The 25,546-nt window shown below is 38.3% G+C and overlaps 1 protein-coding gene across 7 annotated transcripts in view; it reads left to right on the plus strand.

Moving 5' to 3' along the window:
• The window catches only part of LOC100082296 (WD repeat containing planar cell polarity effector), a 193,954-nt gene that overhangs the window by 4,775 nt on the left and 163,633 nt on the right, over window positions 1-25,546 (plus strand). The window lies entirely within an intron of this gene.

Genomic DNA, 25,546 nt, shown 5'->3' on the forward strand with positions numbered 1-25,546 from the left:
GAATGGCATAGATCTTTGTTGCTCCCATGGCACTATTTTCAGTTTACCTTTTGGCTTATGAAAGGATTTTGTAAAGCACAAAGAGCATGTGGACAATCCTACATTTGTGGTATAGTGTGCCATCCTCTATTTGTATTTTATAGAGGGGGAATTTCATTGGGAGGGTAAGAAGGGTGAAAGGAAAATACCTCTAGCAAATTCTGTTGAACCTGTTAAATTATCTTTTCCTATAAGGCACTGTCGAGGAATTGCTTACTTCATAATGCAGTGTTTTAAAGAAATGGTATTATCAGGAGAAATTGACAGACCTGATTCATATATGTAACTTGAATGAAATAGCCTTCAAATTTCAGGAATTACACTATAGGATAAAAATGGTTTTGCCTTTCTGGCTTTTGGCATAGGGATTATCAGGTTTTGCCCAATCTCTTTCCTTTCTAACCTCCAATTTTTATTTTTTTTTAAATTAGTAATCAGTCAATAACTCACAATCCAATTAGAATACTTGTTTTAAAATAAATGTTTTAACTGCTAAAATGGACTTAAACCCATTACAAATCCGTTCTAATTTTCCACAGTCGACTTGCTTGTGAGCTCCTACAGGATGGGGATCTTGACTTCTGCTTTTGTTGTATCTCCCAAGTGCGTAGTCTAGTAATGCATGTAGATTTCCAATGTGGAACTATTGATTATGTGATTGACATTTCAATATATGTTTTGTCATCTGAAGTACTGACAAATTGTGGAATGTTTTCTTTTGAATGGTTGGTAAGAAGTGAAATACTTTTTTTTCTTCTGAAGAATACCGCCCCCCCCCCCCCCATACAAGATAATATTGTGATATTTAAGTGCTACCTATATGCCAAACACGCTTTTAAGCACTGGTGTAGATACAAAATAATCAGGTGGACACAATCCCTGCTCCACGTGGGATTCAAAGTCTAAGGGAGAAAGAATAGGTATTTAATCCCGACTTTACAAATAAGGCAGTTGAGTCACAGAGAAGTTAAGTGACATGCCCACAGTCATACAGCAGGCAAATGACCATTCCACACTTAGAACCCAGATCCCTTGACACCCTGGTTTGTGCTCTTTCTACTAGGCCACATTACTTTTCCTTAGGTGACTGGTTCCTATATGTGACCTCACTTTTCTCCTTTCAATATAGATCCCTCAAACAAAAATTAGATACGGTTACATTTTGTATCGACACTGAAGACCTGAAGGTTTTGTTTTGTTTTGTTTTTACCTGCAGGACTCCAGAGATGAATAGGTTCTAGACTAAGTGAAACTGAGAAAGCATCACTTGCAGTGTGATTACTTTGTGAATTTGACTCTCTTGAGTCTGTGTGGATTTACTGCAGAAATTCATTTTTGCCAAAGTAATAATAATAATGATGGTATTTATTAAGCACTTACTATGTTCCAGGCACTGTAACTAAGTGCTGGGGTGGTTACAAGCAAATCGGGTTGGACACAGTCCCTTTCCCACATGGGGCTCACAGTCTCAGTCCCCATTTTACAGATGAGGTAACAGAGACAGAGAAGTCAAGTGACTTACTCAAGGTCATTACATTATTAGGCTAGCTTTTTAGAGCTGCTTCAAAAAATTTACACTCTTTGGGACTACTTAAGATATCTTCGACTCAAATTTCAGGAAATATTTGAAAGGCCATTCTAATGCTATCTAACAGAGTATATTAAAGTTGCATTAAATTTCAAATGCCAGAAGCAGCATGTCAGCTCACAACACTTTGGATATATTGGCTAGAGCTCAAAAAGGTCACATAGAATTGTAGCTTTTATTTTTGAGTGATGCCTGTAAGAAAGATTCTCCTGGAGAATACTGCATTCTGTGTCCTTTTCATCTTAGAACATATTTAGAAAAGTCAAGTAAAATAATGACTACCTCGTCTATTTCACTCAAAAAATAAGCTTACCCCGTGGCCTTTAGGCCACCTTTTTGTGAATTTAGTTTCAACGTTAACCTGACGTTCTTCCTATGGAAATCATAGTTTTATCTGTGGCATCACTTCAGTAGTGATAAGCTAGTTACTTGGTAAAAGCAGTTACAACTTACTGTGCAGTTGTCCAGTGCATCTTTGGCCCAAACTGACCAAAATATTCTCTAAACGAATCAGGATATAAAAGAAAAAAGTCTTTATCTTTCATGTAGAGAGTGAAGAAAATAGCCGTAAATGATCAACCTTTCGCCATTTATTAGTCCACCAGTATCTTGCTTTGGTTGAAGTCGAGGGCTTTGAGAAAGAGGGATAGAAGGAGCTTTTTAAGTTTCAGGAAGCATGCAGATTTAAATGAAAAAGATAGTTAAAGTCCTGTAGCACAATCCCATTAGATTGCTAAATCCCTGAAGGTAGAGATTTTCTATTTACTTTTGTATATCCCCCAAGTGGAATCCCCAGGATTCCACAACAGGAAGGTGAAAATCACTTGGTATTTAAGTGATTTGTGGATTCAAAAGATAAAGTAAGCCCTCCAGTGACACGGACACAGTTTTGCTCTCCCTCCCCTTCCACATCTCAACTCATGGGGGACTGAGTCCCTTCTTTGCTTCCAATGTGGTAGAAGTTGTCATCTCCCCGCCTCCAGCAAATATTTTGAAAATGGCAGAGTGGATGGTGTTTACTCTAAGGCCTCACAGTAAGACTGGTTTTTAGTTCCCATATTCTTAGTTTCACGGCAAGAACTAGTTTTCACAAGGCACAGGAAACTTTGGGTTAATTGGTCGGAAATATTCCTGAGACAGAAAATTTTGTATTGATGGAGAGTAGCAGGCCCACTGCTACATTGTTTGGGTCACCCTCATCTTTTATAGTATCACACTAGGTGGAACAAATGTTTGCTGTCCATTGAAATGCAGATTGCATAGCTAAATTTCATATACATGGTAATATTCAGACACTAGGGAAGTTTAAAGTTAATCCTTTTTATTCATTTTGACTTAATTTTGTTTAACTTTTCCTGTGACTTCAGAGCTGTTAAAGACCTTTCCAAAAATGTCTTAAGGTACCAATAACGTGTATCAGATACCAGTTCTCTTGCACTAGCACAGTAGAACTGTTTTTGTTAGTAGTATGTGAACCAAATGAATAGCTTCATTCATTTTTTATTGACTCATTACAAGGTCATTACATCACCTGTACAAAGCCACTTTAGGTAATGTTACCTTCCAGTGTATTATGAATGTACTTGGAGACTAGGACTAAAAGGAAAGGGAATCCTGATAGTACCTGCCTCAGTCTTTCCTGACACATAACTGACCAAAGTTATATGAGGGCATAATTTCTTTGGTAAATAGGAGTATTTTGGGAAAATAACTTCCATTTAAGTAGACTCAACCGGTTAATGGGATTTATTGAGCATCTGCTGAGGGCTAACTGCTTAAGAGGAAACAACAGAGCCATTGACTCATGTTTCTTGCCCTTAAGGAGTTTACAGGACTGTACTCTTGCAGTGCTTAGAACAATAGTCCTCTGCACACAGAGTAAGAGCCTAATAAATATGATTGAATGAATAGGAGAAATAGGCAGGCAGAGAATACATACAGAGAATAGGAAGAAAAACAAGGATATTGCTGGAAGCAATGCAGGTCAATCAGGATGAAATAGCCGAATACCTATTTAAGGTAATATTAAATATATTAAGAAGTATGTATATATAAAATAAATGCTATGGATGGAAGTTGGGTTGGTATGACTGGGTTGTTGTGAATTATTCAGGGAAAGCTTCCTGGAGAAGGTAGGGTTTTTTTGAGGGTTTTTTTGGTTTGGTTTTGTTTTGTTTTAGGATCTCCATTTGAAGATGGGGATATCTGTGGTCTGGTGGATTGAGGGGGAGAAAGAAAGCAGTTATAGTTGGGAAAGTTAAGGGCTAGGTTCAGTTAGTGATATTGGGAACAGTTGTTGAGGAGTAGATAGATTGAGAATTTTGAATAATAATGTTGGTATTTGTTAAGCCCTGACTATGTGCCCAGCACTGTTCTAAGCACTGGTGCCAGTGGTAAGTAGTAGTGGTGGTAATCGTATTTATTAAGCACTTAACTGTGTGCAAAGCTTTAAACTAAGTGTTAGGAAAAAGCTTATGAGTGGGGTGGAGTGAACTGAACTGGCAACGCACTCATAAGGAGAGAGAGAGAAAACAAAACACTAAAGCTACATAAGATTAGGTCAAATGTGTATAATTATCTCATGAAGTTCACTTAAGAATACATGTGTGGTTGAAAAGACTTATATGGGATTCAAGGGCCTGGCCGTAAGGGGCACATAAAGCAATTGTCCATTGTTATTTTTAATTTTTGCAGCACTTGGTACTGTTTTCTTTTTCACCTCCCTGTCTTTCTATGTAAATCTTTGGCTCAGAGAGGGCCACTCCCTTTTTGATGGAAGTGCCCCGTGCAAGTCTGTCCTCAGAAATTAACTCCCAGTTTTCAGCTGGGATGCAGCATTTTCTGAGGCTTTGTCTTACAGTGTCCTTGTTCAGATCTTTAAGGACAGATACATGCCAGTGAAAACAAACAAAGGAATAGCAGGTAGGTGTTGTGGCTACAGGAGCAGAAGTTAGGGCTCTTTGGGACTGAAGAATCCAACAGTGACACATCAGTCGCAGTGACCCCCCCACAACTAGAACAACAGCCACAGCCTACCCGGCACTCAGAATTCCTACCCGGCACTCAGAATTCCTCGTTGGCATGCGACCACTGCTCCTGACATTCCTGCCACGGTGATGCAGAGCAGGAGGGGATCAGGGTACTGAGGTGGCAGGAAGGGGTCCCTATGACATAACAGCATAACTTTCTGGTGGGAGGTCAGAAGCAGATACTGAATGAGATGGGTAACCTTTTGAGCACTGGAGAAACATGCTGAGCAGCACTGCTAATAGATGATCTCCATGCGTCCCATATGCTCCTCCTTACCGCCAGTGCTTTCAGAACTGGTGGCCTAACGGAGGCTTGTGTTGTAAGTCTGAAATAGTAGAAATTTTAAAGTACTATAAATGTCATTTGTCTTAAGTTGGAAACTGAGTGTATTTGAGAATAGTTTGAGTGGTTTTTTGGTTTGTCTTTATATTTGTTAAGCATTTAATATGTGCTGGGCAATTTACTAAGCCTCGGTGGAGATACAAGTCGATCAGGTTGGACACAGTCCCTGTCCCACATGGGGCTTAGAGTCTTAATCCCCATTTTTTCTATGCGGTAACTGAGGCACAGAGAAGTGAAGTCACTTGCCTAAAGGTCATACAGTAGGCAAGTGGTGGAGCCGGGATTAGAACCCTGGTTTTCTGTCTCCCAGGCCCATGCTCTTTCGTCTAGACATGCAGCTTCTGTCTGTGTGTGTGTGTAGCTAGATCTCTATATATTGTTTTACACATCTATATGTCCGGTATTTCAAAGATAATGCTACTGATAGCGAAATCCTATGTACACAGTGCAGGTATGGCTGAAAAGACCAGTGCTTTACAGACCCTCCTTTCCATCTTGTTTGCATGGAAAGTTAGATCCTTGCTCTGACAATGGAGTTTTGCCACCTAAGGTTCTCCAGCATTTGCAAAATCTTTACTTTGCTTCTGATTGCTGCCTCCCAAACTACTGCAGTAGTCTCTCAAAGTGCACTAGCTTATAATAATAATAATAATATTGGTATTTGTTAAGCGCTTACTATGTGCCAAGCACTGTTCTAAGCGCTGGGGTAGATACAGGGTAATCAGGTTGGCCCACTGGAGGCTCACAGTCTTAGTCCCCATTTTACAGATGAGGTAACTGAGGCACCGAGTTGTCAAGTGACTTGCCCAAAGTCACACTGCTGACAGGTGGTGGAGCCAGGATTAGAACCCATGACCTCTGACTCCCAAGCCCGTGCTCTTTCCACTGACTTCAACAGTTACTGCCTATCACTATCAATGATATTTATTGAGTGTTGGGAGAGTACACTACAGCAGAATCAATAGACACGTTCCTTGTCCATAACAAGCGTACAGTCTGGGTTTGTGGGGAGGAGACAGACAATATAAATGAGTAATTTATAAAGTATAATTTAAAGATATGTACATAAGTGCTGTGGGGTGGGGGGTGAATATCACATGGCCAGATGTCAAAGAGCCAAGTGCATAGAGGACGCAGAAGGGAGAGTGAGTTAGGGAAAAGAGGACTTAATTGAGGAGTTGTGATAATGTTATGACGGTGGGGAGAATGGTATATCTGGCGTATGTGGAGGGGAAGGGAGTTGCAGGCTATGGGGTGGACATGGGAGAGGAAGGGGGTGGTGGTGAGATAGATGAGATGGGGGTACAGTGAGTAAGCTGGTGCTAGAGGAATGGAACGTAGTAGGAGATCAGTGAGGTGAGATAGGATGGGACAACTATCCCTTTCCTCTCTGAGAAGAAACTTGCAAGCACCAGTACAAAATTTCACTTAGTTGCTGGAACTCAAATGGTCTCCTTTGGGAAATATGATTTGGCAGACTAGTGATAGCTATGCCGAGTATTTGCAGACGTACTTATTTTTGCACTGCAGTTTGCCTTTGACAAATTTCCGTGTTGATTGTTGCTTATTTTGAATCCTTGCTCTTTAATATAACTGCAATATTAATAACTAATTGTTTAAGTAAATGGAACATTGTTTAATATGCAATATTCAAGTGAATGACTCCATGTATAATTATAAAAAATTTAAATACATTAACATTTCGCAACACATTTTGTGATTGGAATTAAGACTTTGTATTTGCTGTTCAAATACTCAGTACAGTAGTTGATATTTGGATAAAATTGGTATTCGTTGTCTCAAAATATATTCAAACTATTTTTATGGGAATATACTGAGAACATGGAAATTATTCCATTTAAACTGTGTCATTTGGGTACAGTTTCAAGCAGTGTAGAAGCAGAATAGTTGTTTGGAATCTCAATAACCCTATGGTTAGTAATTAAAGTCCTTTAACTTTAACACTCTGTTTCTGAGTCTTCATCTGCACCTCTCCTTTCTCTCTGGTCCAGTATCTGAATAGAGTATTATGAGGAGATATTGCTCTAAGACCTCTCCTCCCACTGGGGGAAGAATGCAGCGAGGGAGATAGGTTACCAAAGTGGAAGGTTTGGGGAAATTTGAGGGGTGGGGGTTTGACTTCAGCTGATTGGAGACTACAAAACAGAACTCTGTTAGAGAAGTAGCATGGCTCAGTGGAAAGAGCACGGGCTTTGGAGTCAGAGGTCATGGGTTCGAATCCCAGCTTGGCCACTTGTCAGCTGTGTCTTTGGTCAAGTCACTTAACTTCTCGGTGCCTCAGTTACCTCATCTGTAAAATGAGGATTAAGACTGTGAGCCCCACGTGGGACAACCTGACTCCCCTGTGTCTACCCCAGCGCTTAGAACAGTGCTCGGCACATAGTAAGCACTTAACAAATACCAACATTATTATTATTATTATTAACTCTGAAGACCGGTGCTGGAGGGGAAGCAGCTAAGAGTGAACTGTCACTGGCCTAAAAATGAACCCTGGGTGACAGACTGATTAAGCTGGAGTGAGAGTCTGACAGAATAATGAATTTAATAAAAATAGTGATGTTGCGTTTAAGAAGGTTAAGGACAGATTCTCTTTTTCCTGGGTAGGTCTCTCTGTTTCCCTATCCATCTCAGTCCCATCTTTTCCAACCATTCTCCTCTTTCCCAGTTTTTCCTTTCACGTTCGGAAGACTTCTGGAGCACCTCTGTCCTCTGAATAAGTGTGAGAGAGCAGACCAAAAGTGTGTGGAAGCAGTGTTGCCTAGTGGATAGAGTGTGGGCCTGTAAGTCAGAGGGACATGAGCTCTAATCCGACTCTGCCACTTGTCTGCTGTGTGACCTTGGGCAAATCACTTTACTTCCTTGTGCCTCAATTACCTCGTCTGTAAAGTGGGGATTAAGACTGTGAGCCCATCTGGGACATGGACTGTGTCCAACCTGATTAACTTGTATCTACCCCAGGGCTTAGTACAGTACCTGAAAAATAGTAGGCACCTAACGAATACCTTTAAAAATGTGCATTTTATACTGTGCACAATTTATTAGCTTCTGATTACTCTTTTTTTATGTAGTCGGCATAAAGTAGTAATGTGTTTGGATTAACAAGAAACAAATAGAACCAGTACTACCATAGTTGAGTCTGTTGCCCTTTCTTTTAATCAGTATAGAACACTCTTGTTACCAAATTGACTGCATGAATTGATTGGTTAAATAACAGAGATAAGAATGAGTGCATTGTCCTGGAGCATTGTAATATGCCATCCCTCTTTAGTTCATGTCATGTTTCTCAATGTGTCCTGATATGTCCTTTGAATATTTAAAGTGCCTTATCTCCAAAAATCAGTATGACTGCCACATTTTTTTAGGCATAGTATAGAGTAGGCATGTCAAAGTCATCCTTGTGAATAGGTTGCATGTGAGGTTAAACACTCTTATGTAGGCTGCATTTTTTAAATGTTACAAATTAAGTCTTTGCAAAATTCAGTAATCTACTACATTATGAAACAGAAGAAAAGGCAATCAAGCTAGTGACTATAACTGTAATATTTTCTTGTGTTGGAAGTGTTATTGGTTTCTATGGAGGTAGGGAAAGATCCAAGATTAGGGAAGAGAAGAAAGACTGAAATGGAGACACACAGACGGGGGCTATAGATAGACGTGCATATATATATATATATATACACACATATATATTTAATCTTTCTCTCTCTCTGTCTCTCTATTTCTCTCTCTCACACACACACTATTATACTCACACATACACAACTTTTTTGTTTTGTATTGGCAGCTCTTCCTCTGCTTGCCACCTCCTAAATAACTAGATGTCCCTCAGGTCCCCGTTTTGGGTTTCTTTCTCTTCCATTTCAGTGCAGACTCCTTAGACTGTAAACCCATGTGGGAGGAGGGCTTTATCTGATCTGATTGTATTTAGCCCAGCACTTGCAAAGGGCTTGACACAGAGTAAGTGCTAAACAAATACCATAGTTATTAGTGTAATTACTAAATCTATCTCCTAGCCCAGAACTCTCAGTTTCCACAGTCTCACATTTCCTCCAGCCTCCAGGACAGGTGGGCACAGTTAAACCGCTGGATGATGTGGAATAATAATGTTGGTATTTGTTAAGTGCTTACTATGTGCAGAGCACTGTTCTAAGCACTGGGGTACATACAGGATAATCAGGTTGTCCCACATGGGGCTCACAGTCTTAATGCCAATTTTACAGATGAGGTAACTGAGGCACAGAGAAGTGAAGTGACTTGCCCACAGTCACACAGCTGACAAGTGGCTGAGCCAGGATTCGAACCCATGACCTCTGACTCTCAAGCCCAGGCTCTTTCCACTGAGCCACGCTGCTTCTCAATCAATCGGTGGAATCAATTGGTGTTATTTGAGTGGCTGACTTCAGAGCTCTGAATGAAGTGGAGAGAGCTGTTGTGGCAGTTTAAGGGGATATAAGGTGGGGAAAGAGTGGAGTTTAAACAGGGAAGCCTTCTCAGAGGAGATGTGATTTCCAAGAGTTTGAAGGGGAAAGTAGTTCTAGGCAGAAGGGAGGGTATAATGAAGAGGTCAGTGGCAGGAGATGAGAACGAGGCACAGTGAGTTGGGTATCTTGAGAGAAATGAAATGTGCAAACTAGAGTGTAGTGGGAAAAGAGTGAGGATGATCTGATTGGGAGAGAAGTGATTAAGTGCCTTAAACCTGGAGGGAGGAAATTCTGTCCCTGGAGAGGGATGAGTTTCTATTGGAGATTTTTGAGGAATGGGGATAAACACAGCAAGAAGGACTGTGGCCTAGTAGAAAGAGCAAAATGCCTGAGTCCTAGTATGGTTCTGCTACTTGCCTTCTGTGTGACTTGGGGCAAGTCACTTCCCTTCTCTTTGCCTCAATAGAATTGAGAAGCAGCATGGCCTAGTGGATAGAGCACAGGCCTGGGCATCAGAACGACCTGGGTTCTAATTCCAGCTCTACCACATAACAATAATGGTGATAGAGGTATTTGTTAAGCCCTTACTATGTGCCAGGCACTGTACTAAATGCTGGGGTGGATACAAGCAAAGCAACTTGGAAACAGTCCCTGTCCCATGTGGAGTCCACAGTCTCAATCCGTATTTTATAGATGAGGTAACTAAGGCAGAGAGAAGTGAAGTGACTTGCCAAAGGTCACACAGCAGACAAGTGGCAGAGCCGGGATTAGAACCCATGACATTCATTCATTCATTCAATAGTATTTATTGAGCGCTTACTATGTGCAGAGCACTGTACTAAGCGCTTGGGATGAACAAGTCGGCAACAGATAGAGACAGTCCCTGCCGTTTGACGGGCTTACAGTCTAATCGGGGGAGACGGACAGACGAGAACAATGGCAATAAATAGAGTCAGGGGGAAGAACATCTCGTAAAAACAGTGGCAACTAAATAGAATCAAGGCGATGTACAATTCATTAACAAAATAAATAGGATAACAAAAATATATACAGTTGAGCGGACGAGTACAGTGCTGTGGGGATGGGAAGGGAGAGGTGGAGGAGCAGAGGGAAAAGGGGAAAAAGAGGGTTTAGCTGCGGAGAGGTAAAGGGGGGATGGCAGAGGGAGTAGAGGGAGAAGAGGAGCTCAGTCTGGGAACACCTCTTGGAGGAGGTGAGTTTTAAGTAGGGTTTTGAAGAGGGAAAGAGAATCAGTTTGGTGGAGGTGAGGAGGGAGGGCGTTCCAGGACCGCGGGAGGACATGACCCAGGGGTCGACGGCGGGATAGGCGAGACCAAGGGACCAAGGGTCATGACATGACGTGAGCCAGTTATTGGGCAGGTATTGCCTTTACCTGTTGCTGAATTGTACATTCCAAGCACTTAGTACGGTGCTCTGCACACAGTAAGCGCGCAATAAATACGATTAAATGAATGATTAGTGGCAGCATGGCCTAGTGGATAGAGGATGGACCCGGGAGTCAGAAGGCCCTGGGTTCTAATACCGGCTCCGCCACTTGTCTGCTGTGTGACCTTCACTTCACTTCTCTGTGCCTCAGTTACCTCATTTGTAAAATAGGGATTAATAATAGTATTAATAATGATGATGGTATTTGTTAAGCGCTTACTATATGCCAAGCACTGTTCTAAGCGCTGAGGTAGATACAAGGTAATCAGCTTGTCCCACATATGGCTCACAGTCTTAATCTTCATTTTACAGATGAGGTAACTGAGGCACAGAGAAGTTAAGGGACTTACCCAAAGTCACACAGAGGATATGTAGCAGAGCCAGGATTAGAACCCAAGACCTCTAACTCCCAAACCCGTGCTCTTTCCGCTAAGCCACGCTGCTTCTAAGATTAAGATTGGGTCAAGGACTGTGTCCAACCTGATTTGCCTGTATTTCCTCCCGAGCTTAGTTCAGTGCCTGGCACATAGTAAGTGCTTAACAAATACCGTAATTATGATTAGTGTGACCTTCTGACTTTCAGGCCTGTGCTCTATCTACTGTGCCATGCTGCTTCTGTCAGTACACTTGTCTGCTGTGTCATCTTGGACAAGTCACTTCACTTCTCTCTGCCTCAGTTACTTCATCTGTAAAATGGGGATTAAGACTTTGAGCCCCATGTGGAACATGGACTGTATCCAAACTGATTAGGTTGAAGGAAGAGGGGTTTAGGAAAGTTAGGGGAGTGGGCATTCTAGGAAAGAGGGAAAAGATAGAAGTAATGGGTCATAAATGGGATTGTTGTGAATAAGGTAGTTAAATTTGATTGGATGGAACAAAGAACACAAGTTGAGGAAATAGAGACCAGATGGGTTAGATGGAGTCAGCTGGTAGAAAGCGTTGGAATTAATGGCTTAAAAATTTGTATTCAGGACAAAATCGGAAGCCACTGCAGATGTTTGAGGAGGGATGTTCCAATTGGCATTTTAAAAAGATATATACACTGGGGGGCTCCCCTGTGAATTCCTATCCCCAACCTTAGTTCTGGAGGATGTGGAGACAGATCCTTGCAGTTTAGAAACTTGGTTTACAGAATGATGTGCTGTCTGTCATCCTCGTTCAACCTGGTACGCTTTTATTGCTAAACAGAATAAGTGCTCAACACCAAACCCAAAGTGTTTGGAAACTTGTCAGTAGTGAGAGGTTGTGAGTATCATGTCACAAAGCCTCTTGGAAAGTTAGTTTCTGGCCACTTCCAGTTTGGCTCAGCACACTCTTGGTTTGGTGTCACCATCGCCCTCCACCTAACGCGAAACAGTCCAGTCTTTCTCAGGCCAGGTTTGACTTTGTGCTACTTGACCCAGCATGTCTTAGTGGATTGAGCAAGGTCCTGGGAGTCAGAGGACCTGAATTCTAATTCTGGCTCTACAGTTTATCTGCTGTGTGACTTTGAGCAAGTCACTTCACTTCTTTGTCCCTCACATCTCTTCTGTAAAATGGCGATTGAGATTATGAGGCCTAGGTGGACAGGGACCAAGCCCAACCTGATTAACTTGAATGTACCCCAGTGCTTAGTACACTGCCTGGAACACAGTAAGTGCTTTAACAGAAACTATTTAAAAAAAAAATCCAGGACAAATGGGTTTTCCAGGATTTGCCTGTTTTCTCCTAATCCCAAATAGGGCTGTATCTGGGAACACTCAAGCTAGCTATACAGAAGCCAGGTTTCTTAGGTAAGGGATACGTTACCAAGTTTCATCCTCTATGTGGTCTCAGCCACTCATAGGAGAATTGAGCGACTAATGATGAACTACCTAGTAATTTCCCCTTTACTACATCATTGCCAGCCTTATCTGTTAATCCCGTAATAACTGTGTTTCAAGGAAACCAAAATCTTTACTGTTTCCTTTTCTCCTCTAAGACAGCACTTAGTGATTAAACTGGGGCCATCTGAATCCAAAGGCAACAACTTGCGTAAGTTGAAAAAATTGTTATATAGTTACATTTTAGAATGAGTGGGTAGCTGAAGTTTTTCAAGCAGAATTATTCACAACAAAGGTTTTACGTTCTTTCGTCAGGAGGAACATTCCAAAGACTTTTTCATTCACATTGACTTTGTAGAAATATGCTTCAGGATCAGAGTAATGTAAATGAGAGCAAGACATTTCCTTTTTTGTAATAGAGCATTATTAGTATTCTTTTTTTTTTATCTTTACAATAAAAGAAATGCATAAATTATAATCTGAGACGGAGTAAATGGAAATTTTCTATGGGTCAGAGCATCCACTCATCTGGTCTAACCAAAAGATAGACTCTGGATTAACTTCAGTGCTACAAAAGTAACTTTAAGTGATACCTGGCAGGAAATATTGGAGATATTTCTATACCCTTGAAATAAATTATTATATGTGAATAAACTACTTTAAAAATATTTTAAAACAGATTTTGATACAGTATTACAGATTTTATTTTTTTTAATTTGTGATTTTGTTTCTTGTGAAAAGCTGAATTAAAATCAATCTTCCTATTTCATTATTTCTCGAACTTCGGAAACATTTTCTATTTTTCACAGTGGATGGTAAAATTTGGAAGCCATTCATTTTCATTTAATAAAAGTATCTTTTGAATAGGAAAGAACCTTTAGGAGTAACTTAATTTGATCCTTTTTAAGAGGTATTCCTTCGGATGGCTAATTAACATTTCATGCTGGAATAGGAAGCCACATTTAAGAATATATGGCTGTAAAGGGCTTTTATAAATTAAGATAGGGAAGAGTCTGTGTGTGTGTGTGTGTGTGTGTGTGTGTGTTGTTGAATATGTGTGTGTGCGTGCGCATGTGTATACGTCACATTTTTTCCAGTGCATGAAAAGGTGAAGAGCCTGTGTCTCAAAATGAAAATTTTGAGTTCAGCTCTTCTAATTCCTATATTTTTTTCCATTGTACGATAAGCATGTTAGGAGAGGCATTTGCTGGTGCACTACAATAGGGTATATGAAACAGTGGACTATAAGGCCCCTTTAGTAGGTCAGGTCAAGTGGCTGTGTAGCTGTCATTCACTGAATGTGGGCTATTCCCCAGAGTTGTGTTTTACTTGATTACCTATTTTGGAATTGTGTAATAATAACTAAAGTTCTGGTGCCAGAGAAGTGTCTGCATCCCTTGAATAGCTGAACAGTGGTTCTAAGGCTTAAGAAATGGAGAGAACAGGAGATGTCATGAAAATTATGTCTGGGGCCCTGTCTATTAATATGTGTAGTTCCATTTTGGGGGATCATTTATTTTATTTTATTTTATTTTGAGTATTTGCCGCCTTCTGTGTGAATGGAATGGTCACTTTAAGCACTAGGTGGTGCTCTGGTGTTATAGTTACCTTTAAAGTTGACTCAATTTTAGCACCGCTGTTTATTGCCAAGAGTAAGATTCAATTGAAGGTCTAAGAAATGTCTCTCTCTTATTGCGTTTCTCTCAGTTTCCCGTGTAGACCGGAAAATACAGATTGAACAATATGTTGATTGTTATTGTCTTGTCTCAAGACAAGAAAATATGGGGCAAAGTTTGATAGCCTGGACCCGTATGAACTAGAAAGATGTTAAGATATAATTAGAAAAAGTGGGCATTCTTTGTTTTCAAATAAAAATAAAGAGTATGTGAGAGAAATTCAGTCATTTGTTGTCTTTATATTTATGCACTGTTTTATGACTATAAGCAGGTTCCCCTAGTATAATTTGACCTTAAAAAGCCTTAGGATTGAAGTAATTATCTCTATTACTTTAGTCTTTGTAGTCGAAGCGGTTGTTGATTACCTAGAAACATGAAATGTAACTTTTTTCTTGGCATTGTTAATGTGTTTACTTTTTTGGCCATTTCCATTTTACCAAAAATCACATTCCTGTGTAAGCTTGGGATATTAAAAATGATTGAACGGGGATAGTCACAATTCCCATAATGAAGCATAATTGGTGTTGGCATAGTTTGATATTAGAGTTAAAAAAGAGAGAACAATGAAGGATTCCTGCTGAGAACATGAACTTTTTAAGAATTAATGACTACTTCATGAATCAAAGGACTAGTGTGAGTGTCATGTCTTTGGAATTTTTTTTTATTTTAATTCAATTTTAATTACAATTAAACTCAATTTTAATTGCAACTCGAGTATTTGAGTTGTTGCGCGAGGATAGCATAGTAAGAGTATAATTGCTGTGTATTTTCAATTGCTATATGTCTCATTTTAATTGAGACATTTATGATTCAGATTAACTGATGCTATAATTATTGTAATAATTTAATACTCAATAATCGATATTTTCCCCTTGCCCAAAGGTATTGCCATTCTGGATTAGTTAGGACAATTATAAAGTATGGCTCCTCATTTATTTTACTAAAGTATTTCAGTGCTGGCTTATTTGATATTGTCACCTATTAGTGGCTCAAATATAGTATAGAATCTAAATTTCCAAATAGCTATTTTCTGATGATATATTTTTTTCTTGACATTTTCCTTTAAATATTATTAAATTTTGAACAGTTTAACAATTTTAACAATTTATTTATGCAAAAAATGTAAACTTTGAGGGAAAGGAATTCATATTCACCTATTACACATAAATTGCTACAAAAGGAGTTTTTAAAGGGGTGTTTACCAATCCTTACAACTGACTGGTGGCCTCCAAAAAATTATTTGGCCTTGCCAATGTCTTTGGTATTAAAATTGGTACTCATAGGTATCAGATTTACAATGTTAGCTAAAGGGCTGAATAGGTGATTCTTTTAGTGAAGAATTAAACAGTGGAAGAATAATTGGAACTGTATCTGAAGTTATGGTGCTTCTTGTTTGCTTCTATGGATTACAGCTATTTCCCCCAGAATGGCAGTCTTTCACAATGTCTAATTCATTAAAAATTGGTTGTTCTTCTGGTGTTCTTATATGCCATTTAGATTCAAGACTGTTTCATTTTGCTAATGTAAGAAGTGGAATTCTCATATTTGATGTCCTCTATACAATCCAAGGTATTGTTATTGCAGGCGCTTATTTGGGATAATTTTTGTAATGATCATAACCCAGGGGCCTTTTAGCTATTTGGAAGGTTGGAAAGGTATATGAAGATATATACATAGTCATAAGTTAATTATTTGAGACTTTGCATCCATTTCAGGCTCTATAAAAGTAGTTAGAAGCAGCATGGCTTAGTGGAAAGAGCACGGGCTTGGGAGTCAGAGGTCGTTGCTTCTAATCCTGACTCTGCTCCTGTCAGCGGTGTGACTTTGGGCAAGTCACTTAACTTCTCTGTGCCTCAGTTACCTATCTGTAAAATGGGGATCAAGACTGTGAGCCCCAAGTGGGACAACCTGATTACCTTGAATCGACCCCAGCCCTTAGAACAGTACTTGGCACATAGTAAGCACTTAACAAATACCATTATTATTATTATTGTTGTTAATTAGGAAATTTGTACATGTTTAAAAGATATAAGGTAAATCCTAGGCTCAGTGAATGGGGAGTTAGCAGTAGGCCACTCAACGCTAATGGGATTTCTATGGATAATTCTTGGCATGCTGACTAAAAATTTATCACAAAGATTTTAAAGTGACGTCAAAAGTACAACTTGGTGTGTACGTTTCATTGGTTTCATGTTATTAACCAGTCTATTTGTCATTTGTTGTACATGAATCCCAAGTCTACACTTGATATTAAGGTGCTTTATGCCAAATATGGGATCTCAGTGGAAGAAAGAGAATGTCAGTTTGTTTTAGTAGGAAATGAATAAAGATATAAAGTCTTATAAAAATTGGGTTTAAAAGTCAATCTTTAGGTTTCTAAGAATGAAGATATGATCATTGTGCCAAGACTGAGGTTCTGAATTCTTGTTGCCAGTAAATCTAGTATTTGTTTCATATGTGGCTTACCATAGGTATCCCAGAGTAATCTGAGATAGAGAAAGCAATTTTGTTTCCTATTCAGAAGAGGTCATAGAATAATAATGACGTTTGGTAAATGTAATTGTAACTCATTACACTACTACTCTTCTATATTAAAAATCTGGTGTACTTGTGTGCAGATTTGAAAATTACTAATCGTACCTTTAAAAGTTGATCAAATTGCTTTTAGCATTTTGTAACCCCCAAATGGTCTAATTTTAAAAGGAAATTTAATTATTTGGATTTGAGATGCATTTTTTAAACTTGCCCATTCATATTTCACAATAATATAATCATATATATACAGTAAACTCTCTCTTTCAGTGGTGATAACTTTTCATTCTGAGAATCAAAGCAAAAAGGGGGCAGGAATTTTATAGGGGGACTGCAAGCTAGGAAGAATTGGGCTTTGAGGGCCAACAGACCATTATTTTGAGGCTTTTGAACCCTGACTGGAAATCCTCAGATCCTGTTAGAGACCTGGAATGTGCAAACCTGAGCCCAGTTTTTTTTAAATGTGGGGACCATCACCCTGCCATTGTCCCTGATGATTGTGCACTTATGTACTCTTTCTTTTCCACCATTAACATTCTTCTTTCATGGAATGGGAGGTAGTTTAGTGGTTTTCTCACTAGCATCAGTGTTATGCTTCAGTCTGCCATAGGAAGGTGACTCCCTACCAATAAATTATCTATGGTTCTTGATAGTCAAAGCTAAATTTATTGTACTTTTTCTGAGATCCTCTGTAATCAGCTGATAAAATTGTGTGTGATAATTGATCAGATTTGGCCATTTGATTTTTATCATTGTTATCAATGCAGATATTGGCATGAATGAATGATTCCCTGCTGGGGATAAAAGCATATTTTGTATCTTAGGAGCCTTGCGACAAAAGTAAAAGAAGTGTTTCCAATTTTGCTAAAAGTCTTTGGTATGAGAGAAGGTAGCAAATTACATAATTGTTAATGTTAGTACCGTAAAATGAGTGGTCCTTGTCCGAGTGATTCACTGCCTCAGTTTTCTACTCTTTTCCATTAAACTATTGCTCGTTTAAATTAATATTCTTTAAGTGGCTTCTTGAGTACCACTTTTTAATAGAACTTGTCTTAAATATCAGTAAAGCAACCAAATTAAAGAACATTTTAAGTGGCACCTTGCAAAGGATGATGTTTAATAAAAATATTCTCTTTTTGATAAGCACACATTTAATTTTAAAATTTAGCATTTAACTCTTGGAGATTTGGGGAAAATGTAATCTCATATTTCATTTGTGGGAATAATGTTGCATCACTAATAACTTTTCTTTCAACCTCTTGTTTATGAAAATAACCTTCTCTGACACTGTAGAATTACATTGGTTTTTACATAGCATGAGAAAACTGAGAAAGAGTGAAGATACCAGAGAATTAGACAATAGAGTGCTTATTAATTTTGATGTTTTGACACTTTAGTTGTTTTGTACATACCTCTTGTACCCACTGAGCCATTTTTGAAACTCAAAGGATATAAGGTTTCAGAACAAAATCTCAAACATTCTTCTTATAACGTTGCTTTGTTACAACTTGATAAATAAATGATTCTCAAAACTATTAGTTTCCAAGTTTACTAGACTAGTTTCCTCCTTTCAGTCATCTATTTAAAAAATAGAAAATGCAACTACTTCATTGGCAGCTTTAAGAAGTGTTGTCAATTTTTAAATATTTTCTTTGTATGGGTCATGAATGGATGTTCTTGTTGCAGCAAACTTTTGATAAAGAAGCATATTTAACAGTTTAATGATTTGAGATAATGCCATAAAGGAAATTCATCATTCAATTGTATTTATTAAGCGCTTACTATGTGCAGAGCACTGTACTAAACATTTGTTGGAGCATAGTAAGTGCTTAACAAATACTATTATTATTATTGTTATTACAGTTTGGCAACAAATAGAGACAATCCCTACCCAACAACGGCCTCACAGTCTAAAAGGGGGGAGACAGACAACAAAGCAAAACAAGTAGACAGGCATCAATAGCATCAATGTAATACATATGTACCTTGAAGTTTAGAGAATGAGCACTTGGTCAGTGACATAGGTGACAGTTTTGCTGGTATAAATGACCTTCTTGAATGATTGCTAAGATATCATTCCTCATTTCGGAAAACTGAAAATGTTTATGCCCATGGAAATTTCAAAATGCACATTTCACTTTTTCATATTCTAAATTGTCATTAGTAAATAAAAATGTTTTTTAAACAGTAAATGGATATGCTTATTTTTGGACTAAGCAAATTGCCAATTTTTTTTTCACTTTTCTGGATCATTCAGTAATTATTTAATGAGGTTTTACTATGTGCAGAACACTGAACTACCATCTCTTTCCTGCATTTTCACATTTCTTCCTACCTTTAGGACATCTCTTCTTGAGTTTTCAGCAACACCTTTAACTCAATATTTCCAAAACAGACCACCTCATCTTCCCACAAAAACCCTGTCATCCCCCATTCCCATAACTTTAGACAACACAATCCAAAATCTTACTGACCTAGTGTCATTCTGATTTTTTGAGCTTTTGTTTCCTATTTACTCCAATATAGTTATTAATATATATTTAGCCCCCATAATTTTGTCTTCCATTTTGTGCGACTTTTAATCTAACATCACAGTATAATCTCTTGAAGCAAGTGATTGATATTGTCAAACTTTTTCTTTTATTAAATATTTTGTCATTCTAGCCTTTGGAATGTGTATGGAGGGGTAGGTATACATATACCCATAGCTTCATATTGATTCCATATTTTCTGTTTGTGCCAGGTTGAACTGCTTGGAATTACTATTTATTCAAGTTTTTCTGGGCATCATCTGGATTATTCTGGATTTATCATCTGGTCAGTGCTGCTAAAAGCTATCCTAAAAATGTCCAGGGAGAACTGAGCAAAACACTGAAGTAATTTAAAAAGTCATCTAGTCTATAAAGTCTCTGTATATCTATGAAAACTCTCATGGCAGTGATGTATACACATATTAATTCAGGCTTCGCTAATCCAGAAATCTTGATATATTCAGATTGGATGCCTGTCTCCTGCTTCCTTAATTTTTCCATCACTAAGCATCATACTGTTCCTGGAAGCATCTTATATTACCACTGTCAGAAACTAAACTCTGGCCTTTATGAGTCGTTGGCCTACCCAATGTGGAATTTTTGGAATTATTTTTCTGTCAAAGGGAAACAGGTTTTAATCTAAATAAGCAAATTTTAATTTTAGGATGTGGTTAACTAAACCTCAATTAATATACAATCCTTATGGACTGAGAGTAAGATAGTGAGATTAAGGGAGATGGAGAGAAAGGAAACTTCTGTCAAACCATCTGTACTTCAGGAAGATTTAAACAAACAGAAAAGGTTAAGACCCCGATCAGACATACAGGTACTGCAATACAACTTCATTTTTTTTTTTTAAATACACACATGCTTTAGATTTTTTTTCCATTAATTCAGATCAGATGGGTCTTTTAGCTCATAGTAGTGATGTGTTACTGTGGGTGAGAAAGCTCTTTGAAATGAATGTATTTTTAAAAATGATTTTCTTTGAACTTGCAAAATGGTCAGGAATGATCATGATCTCTTCCAAGAACTTGAGGATTGAGTCATAAAAGATCCTGAAGATATCACTGGATCAGACTCCTGTAGTCTAAGCAGATGAACATATATAATAGTTGGGCAGTCTCTCTTCGAAGCTCTCCAAGACTGTAAACTCTACAATTTGCTATGTTAACTTATTCCAACTAGTATTCCTTATGACTAACCAAACATGTCTATACAATTTACACCTATTTGCTGCTGTTCAGCCTTTTATGGAAATGGAGAATGTCATTTAAAAATGCACTCTCCCTAAATTTAATCTAATGGATTGCAAAATTGGGATAGACTTTTCTTGATATAAAGAACTGTAAATTTACTTCTGATTTGTTGGAATTTAAATGCACTGGAAGATGTTTTCTCTAAGAGTTGTGACCAGAACAAGAAATTAGGGAACATTCGTCTCATAACGTGAGTCTATTTTGGTAGAACGCACTGCACTGGCAGAAGAATGACATACGTGCAGTGTCAGAATAGGTGACTATAGACTGAGTTTTACTTTATGCAGGGTTTTGCAAGAATACAGCCCCTGTGCTTTGGGAGGATTGGATGTAATTAAAAATTAATTTAGCTGATAAATTGTATTTGGTTTTTTTTCTTTTGGGGAATTTACAAGTTATAAGTCTAGAGGGAAGAAGCAGTCAAATAAGATGTTGCATTCCAAGATTCTTTAACAAGCCAACTCTTCTCATCCCTGGTCTTCCTCCTAAACTGTGAGCTCATTGTGGGCAGGGAATGCCTATCAACTCTGTTGCATTGTTCTCTCCCTGGAGCTTAGTACAGTGCTTTGCACACAGTAAGCGCTCAACAAATTTGATTCCCTCAAATACCTAGTACAGTGCTCTTTATTGAATACCATGCTGCTCCAGGCATTTCTCATATCCCAGTTTGACTCCTGCATCAGCCTTCTCACTGACTTCCCTGCATCCAGTATCTCCTCTCTCCAGTCCATCCTTCCTTCAGTCGTGTACACATCATTTTTCTGAAACGTCATCCTTCACTCGACTCCCCATTCCTCATAAATGTGTAATGGTTGCCCATTCACTTCCATATCAAGCAGAAATGTCTGATCAGTGGCTTTAAAGCCCTCATTCAGTCCTTTTCCCACTACTTAGCCTTGTTTTGCTATTGCACCCCAGCTTCCACTCTTTGCTCCTTTCAAGCCAACCTACTGGCTATGCCTCTTCCCCACTACTGGCCTAATGGTCACGCTCACCCTTCTAGAAGCCTGAGATTTCCCTCCCCATTCACATCCTGAAAACTATTGCTCTTCCCATTTTCAAAATCCCTCTGACATGACATCTCCAAGAGGCCTTCCGTGATAGTTCATCTCCTCACCTTATATCATTTCTGCCACTTCAGCATCACATAAGGATTTGGGTACTCATTCCACACCCTGCACCCAAAGCACTTATGTACATACTTTTATAGTTCACTGCTTCCTCCTACTTGTTGTTTATTTTTGTATCTGTCTCCCCTTCTAGATTGTAAACTTGAGGGCAGGGATTATGTATACCAATTCTGTTATATTCTTACAAGTGCTTATTACAGCGATCTGTGTACAAGTGCTCAATAAGTACTATTGATTAGTACTGATAATTTCTCATTTATGAACTCACCCCAAACCCCTTGGAACCTACAGATTTTGTTTGCATAACTTTCTGGTCCATCACTTTCCACATATATTCATACATATCTTCCCTCTGTGAAGAAGTGTCTCCTTTTCTGTATTTTGAATAATCTATTTTCAAACTTCAGTGGGTGTTCCTTTATGCCAATAATTTGTTTGCCTCGCTATGCCTTTCATGATTTTGCAGTTTTCAGTTATGTCCCACCCCACCCCAGTCTTACAGTAACATCAGCAATTACAGGAAGAATGGAACAAGTCAATAGCTGTGATGTAAAGTGGGTTTACATAGAGGATCTTCAACCACATTCGCTGCCTCTTACCAGACAGGTTCTTTGTTGCTTTCTTGCCACGCCTCTTTTTGATACTTATTTTTCCTTGTCTCTCATTCTATTATAGTTTTTCCATTGTAATTATTTAATTGTAATGTAATTGTATTTGTTTTTAATTCACTATTTAAAATATAAAAAGGTTTCTGTTCAGTGTCTCTGAAGAAAATGCATTTTTCAATCCAGTAAATAAAACCAAAAATTGAGCAAAAACTGGAAAGAGTGGAAAGAGTACTGGCCAGTAGACTTGTGTTCTGATACTCATTCTGTTACCTACATGACTGCTTTGTGACCTGAAACAAGTCATTTAAGTTCTCTTGTCTCCATTTTTTTATCTGCCTCCCCATTCCTCAAAAACCTCCAGTGGTTGCCCAGCCACCTCCACACCAAACAGAAGCTGCTTAATATCGGCTTTAAAGCACTCAATCAGCCTTCCCTCTCCTACCTTACCTCACAGACCTCCTGTTATAGCCCAACCTGCATACTCTGCTCCTTGAGCACCAGCTTGCTCACTGTGTCCCAATCTCGTCTATCTCATGGCCAACCCCTTTCCCACGTCCTTCCTCTGGCCTGAAATTTCCCTGTCCCTCTGTATATGTCATGCCGTCAAAGCCTTATCAAGGTCACTTCCCCTCCAAGAGGCCTTCCCTGATTAAGTCTTCTTTGCCTCAGCTCCCTCTCTCAGAGCACTATAGAACAATGCTCGGCACATAGTAAGCGCTTAAGAAATACCAACATCATCATCATCGCACAAAACAAAACACTTTCACTACAATGAGTAATAATGTGTTTAATATAAAGTCAGAATACTCCAAGCTGATCAACATCACTTGAAGTACTTTCAAGCAATAGAAAGGGTACGTCCCTTAGGATCTCACTCGTTTTGAGTTATTTCTTATTCACCAAGACAAAGTCCTCAGGCAGTCCTGTGTTTAATCATCACCTAAAGATATTCTCTGTTTTATGATGGGCTTTGTTTTCCTCAGAAATGTGAGAATTATAGTGCATTTATTCATTTAGAATGCTAGGTATTTGTCTAACAAGAGGTAATGCCTGTTCTGTCAAGCCTTATCTCATGCTTTGGAAAAATTCTTTACATTCACATTATAAATGCTGTCAAATTGGGTTTTTTGGGGGTGCTAACTTCAAGAGGTTTGAGGGGTTGGTTTCTTTCATGTAAATTGTTGGGTAATCTGTGTATATGTGTGAATACTGGTTTATTAAGAACTTTGGTCAATAAAAATAATATCATTTAACCCTAAGATGAAGGACACTGTAATGCCAAATATTTTTTTTCACAACTCCCTTTAAAGAATGAGTTGCATGGTTTATGTTTGATTTAATATTTTCTCATTTTCCACTGGTTCTTGGACAACATTCCTTAATGTTAAATTTCCCCATGCTTTGTTTTTTGACTTCTACTTTTGAAAACATGTGCCATTCTTATTTTGAAGCTGCTTTTTTGAGCCCATCAAACCCTCCCCTCCAAAAAAAACAACCCATAATTTGATCCAGATTCATTCCTAAGGAAAGATTCGATCTGTATTTGTTTAAAGAAATGCTGAGAGAGTTGTCACTTTTTCCCCCTAGCATTAATGATATTTTTGTAATATACCATATTCTGTTATACCCCTTGCATTCAATTTGACATATTTGATATCTGGTTTGTCATTTTCTAACTTGTGCTAAGAGATCTCATTTGTCGGGAATAGAACTTTTTAGTCAACTAAAAATAGACTAGTTTTTCTAATTTATAGCATATCTTTTACAAATTTTTGATATATCCATGAAGTTAAAGTGCCTGAAGTTATCCAGGGAACTTTAAAACTTGGTTTGATGTTTCTTATGGGTTTAGGAAATATCCTAGTCATCCTGCAATCCCCTCTGATTGTTCTAGTCATGAAATCCTTATCCTTGAATATATTGTCATTTTAAACCCAAACATCTGTTTTATAGACTTTTTCATTCATTCATTTGTATCTGTTGAGCGCTCACTGTGTACTAAGCACTTGGGAGGATATAATACAACAATAAACAGACATACGCCCTGCCCATAACAAGCTTATTTTTCAAACCAATCAATTCAAATCTGACTTCATAAAAATGGCTTCACAAAACAGGTAGTAAAGGTGATTCCTGGTTTGGATATAAGCTGTGTCCTTAGGACTACATTTATATGAAGTATTTCTAAAACTAATCAACTTAAAAGTTTTGGAAATTGATTATTTGCAGAATTGATTTTGCTACTACTATAAAATAGTTCTCACTATAGTTTATAGAAATTACTTGTTTAAAAGCCTGAGGTACTGGCTAAAACAACTAGAATGAGAAGCGTTAATACACCTTCTACACATCAGGTATTCAAAAAGAAAAAAAGAATTGTGGACTATGCCCAGAATCTAATAGGCACTCTGCCTGAGTACTTTGAAAACTTATGAAATTTATTATCTGTCTACTAACAAGTAATTTTAATCAGGCTATAATTGAAACTGCAAGAAAGCAAATTCAGTAGTTTAAAAACTATTATATTAGGTCATTACATTTATATTTTATAAAACTATTTTTAACTAAGATTTATGCCAGAGAAACTTCAAGATACATTGTTAACTCCCCGCTTTTTTAAAGCATTTATTAAGCACTTATTAGGTGTTAAGCACTGTTCTAAACCCTAGGGTAGCCACAATTTAATCAGGTTGGACCTCAGTCCCCTAGCTTGCCTTTCCATCAGCTCATTTAGGGCAGTATAGGCTTACCCATGTGCAAACAGCTCTGCAGAAGTAGATGAAGAGCCTCCTCACTTTTTCAGCAACAGGATAAAGAGAGGGAGCAGAAACGTTTCTCCAACCTTACCAGGAGAACTTGAGGACTCGGCTCTGGTCACAATCACCCCTTATTATGATGTAAAATGATAACTGAGCCCCTATTTTCCAGAGAAATGTAAAAATGATAATGGTATTTATTAAACATTTACTATGTGCCAAGCACTGTAGTAAGTGATGGGAAAGATAGAAGATAAGCAGATCAGCTACAGTCTCTGATCCATATGGAGCTCACCGTGCTCCATGCTTCCCTGGTCTGCATTAGAGATTTTTGAGCATTCTGGGAAAGGCCAAGAAAGCCCATT

The sequence above is a fragment of the Ornithorhynchus anatinus genome, chromosome 9, assembly GCF_004115215.2.
Source record: "Ornithorhynchus anatinus isolate Pmale09 chromosome 9, mOrnAna1.pri.v4, whole genome shotgun sequence".
Lineage (NCBI taxonomy): Eukaryota > Metazoa > Chordata > Mammalia > Monotremata > Ornithorhynchidae > Ornithorhynchus > Ornithorhynchus anatinus.